Raw genomic sequence first — 3,124 nt, 5'->3', positions numbered from 1 at the left:
ACCCACACCACTTCCCTCAACTCTCAAATTCACTGAAGCACTTGGACTTTGCAATGTTGACAAAAGAGGATGCATTACCTAGGGATCTTGTAATGCACCCCATACGATAAAAACGGATGAGGAAGAGATTAGTAGGTTCATATGGAGTTATTGCAAAATATCTGCAAATGAATTTCATCACATCAGCCAAGGAAAAGCCACACAGTCCTCTGGAAAAACAGCCACAAAGCAGAAGAAAGCAGTAATACGACACTCAGTACAACGAAATAGCCTCAAAACAAGCATTTGAAGATATGCAAAACCACCTTGGATGAAAAAATAAAGACTAGAAATAGACAAACTTGAGAGAAAGAAGAGCTGATTGAACTCAGAAATGGAACAGAAAATATTATCCAATAAATATAGATTAAATTACAAGATGTCCAAGAGAGAATAGACTTAAAAATTGAATAAAGGGCATTGAAGAAAGAGGAGAACACTTGAGCGCATATGTGTGCGCCCAAAATCCCAAGAGGAGAATGGAGAAGGGATTGTGGTGTGGCCCTCCCCCTTGGGGCATAATAATTGGTCCGTTTAAGATCTATCCTTTTGCATATCTGTCTACCTGTCCACGTTTTCTGTCCTGTTCTCGCTTTCTGTCTGTTTCTCTCTCTTTCAGGCGAGTGCACACACACTATAGTAAAAACCTCTCAAAAAAAAGAAAGAAAGACAAAAACTCACAAGAATGAAATGAAGTTGAAGGAGTTAGAGGAAAGTCTTGGAAACAGAAGATAGAAAGGGACTCACCTATCTATTATTCGAATCTGTAAAGAAAAGCTAAATAATGAACCAGAACTAATATTTGATACTGTAAGAAAACCATCCAGGAAAACAATGACCAAAGCACATTTTGTAAAAAAGACTGAAGGTTATTAGACTCAAAATATTTGGACTCTCTGGTTGCACTCGAGAATTATGTGTAGTGACCCTGGTGCAGAACAACGAAGAGGTGCCAGGAATCTATTCTCGTGAGGACCTAAACCACGGTGGTTAAGGACCAAAGCCTCTGACTCAACACTCAACATTCTTGCAACGTGTTTAAGATGCTGCTCTGTTGTTTTTAAGCCTTTATCACTGTTAGGAAGTAAGAAGTCTGGATTTTTGTCCCCCCAGAAGCACTTTTTTATTTATACAGAGTCCTAACCACTTCAGCAGTAGGAGGAGTGGAAGAGGTTCCTTTTACAATCCAGGAGCCTCCATATGTTGGTTTGTTGTGACCAAACACACAGGCAAGTGGCGTCATGGATTTGGTAAACAAAGTCTGGATTTACCTTCCATATACCTTCTAAGCCACTGCTTTGTTCCTCGGCATTTCCTTCTGTATGTGAAGCAAACAAATCCATTTCTGGTAGAAGTGATTCTTCAGTTACACATTCTTTTGAAGTTGGAAATAAGACTGTCATCCTCATTATTAGATAGCAAATTTCCTGGAAAGTGTTTTATCCACCGAGGCATGGAAGATCCAAGATGGAGAATGGAATCAGTGAGCTGTTTGTCACTTTCAAACTCCATATGAGGTATCTGAGGTGGTAATTTGATGCTACTGTTGGAATGAGACAGTATGTTGTTACTCTCCCAGTTATCATCTTCCTTAAGAAATTCACTAGTTGGGACCAGCAGTTAGCGTAATGGCTATGTCGCTGAACTCCCATGTAGCCGACCACCTTTCAAGTCCTTGACCCAGTGGCTTAAACTCACGCCAGGTGCGTGTGCATGCGTGCCCAAGATTCCGAGAGGAGAATGGAGGAGAAGGGATTGTGGCATGGCCATCCTCCCTAGGGGGTGATTTCTCGCTTTCTATCTCTCTGTCTCTCTCTGTCTTTCTGGCAAGCACACGTGCCCTATAGCAAAAACCTCTCAAAAAAAAAAAAAAAGGAAAAAAAAAGAAATTCACTAGTGATAGAGGATATAGATCTGTCAGCAGAATGCTGAGTTGAAATTGCATTCTTGAATGGTTCAGGTGGATAGGGATTCCCAGGAGAAGGTGAACAAGCTTGCCTAATGTGAGGGAGGACTCTTAACAACCTGTGGTGAGCTGCTGCTGTAGAACTACTGGAAGGTCAAGGAGCTATAAGTGGATGAGGTTTAATCCTGATAGCTTTCTTAGGCCTTTTACTGAGATTCATGTTCACCTTAGCCTTCAGCAGCTTCATCTTATTCATAGTTACAAAATTTTCAATTATCTGTTACCCAGAAGGAGAAGGCTCAATTTTTTTTATCATCATCAGTATACGAATTATATACAGAACCACCACTTAAAGATTCAGATAATGATATTAAAGTGCCATCTGCCCCGTCTACTACACGCAAGAAATTCAACTGATCTCCTTCTCAGTATACCAGAAAGGTAACTTGTTTGTTGCGGGAGGTCTTCTTCCAGACCTCATCTTGACTGTGATCCATGAACTCAACCATCTCTCTAAGTGGGTCTTCCATAGGAACTTTTCTAGTATTTATAGGCCCACAATGCATGGCCCATACCAGCTTCAAGATGCAACCTTGTGAAATGTAATCATTCAAGCAATTATCATCAAGTTCGATGTTATTCCAAATTAAGTGCTGCTCACAGCTGAGAATACCTTCCAATCTCTGAACTTTTGCTTTCACAGAAATAACAGCTTCCAAGGGTGAACTCTTTTTTTTTTTTTTTGAGAGGTTTTCGCTATAGGGTGCGTGCGCTCGCCAGACAGAGAGAGACATAGAGACAGAAAGTGAGAAATCACCCCCCAGGGGGGATGGTCACGCTGCAGTCCTTTCTCCTCCATTCTCCTCTCGGGATCTTGGGCACGCACGCGCACGCACACGCGCCCGGTGTGGGTGTTTTAAGCCTCCGGGTCTGGGACACGAACCGTGGTCGACTATGTGGGAGTCCAGCAACATAGCCATTACGCTAACTGCTGGTTCCCTCAAGGGTGAACTCTTAATTCAAAACATTTTCCAGTTAATGTTTCAATGAAGAGCTCCATGGTATCACAGGAATTTTGTAGTAAAATGGACCCATGTTATCTTCATTGAAGAATAGAGGCTCTTTTCCATTATCCGTTACTGTGAGTTTTCTAATTCTTTTTTTCTTTTTCTTTTTCTT

General features: G+C 41.4%; 1 pseudogene; it reads right to left on the bottom strand.

The window, feature by feature from the left end:
• On the bottom strand, nucleotides 1–2,715 carry LOC102479295 (AN1-type zinc finger protein 4-like; annotated as a pseudogene).
• Nucleotides 2,716–3,124: the final 409 nt, after the last annotated feature.

Source organism: Tupaia chinensis, unplaced genomic scaffold (genome assembly GCF_000334495.1).
Source record: "Tupaia chinensis unplaced genomic scaffold, TupChi_1.0 Scaffold000273_1, whole genome shotgun sequence".
Taxonomy (NCBI): Eukaryota; Metazoa; Chordata; class Mammalia; order Scandentia; family Tupaiidae; genus Tupaia; species Tupaia belangeri.
This window is presented reverse-complemented; position numbering and strand designations above follow the sequence as displayed.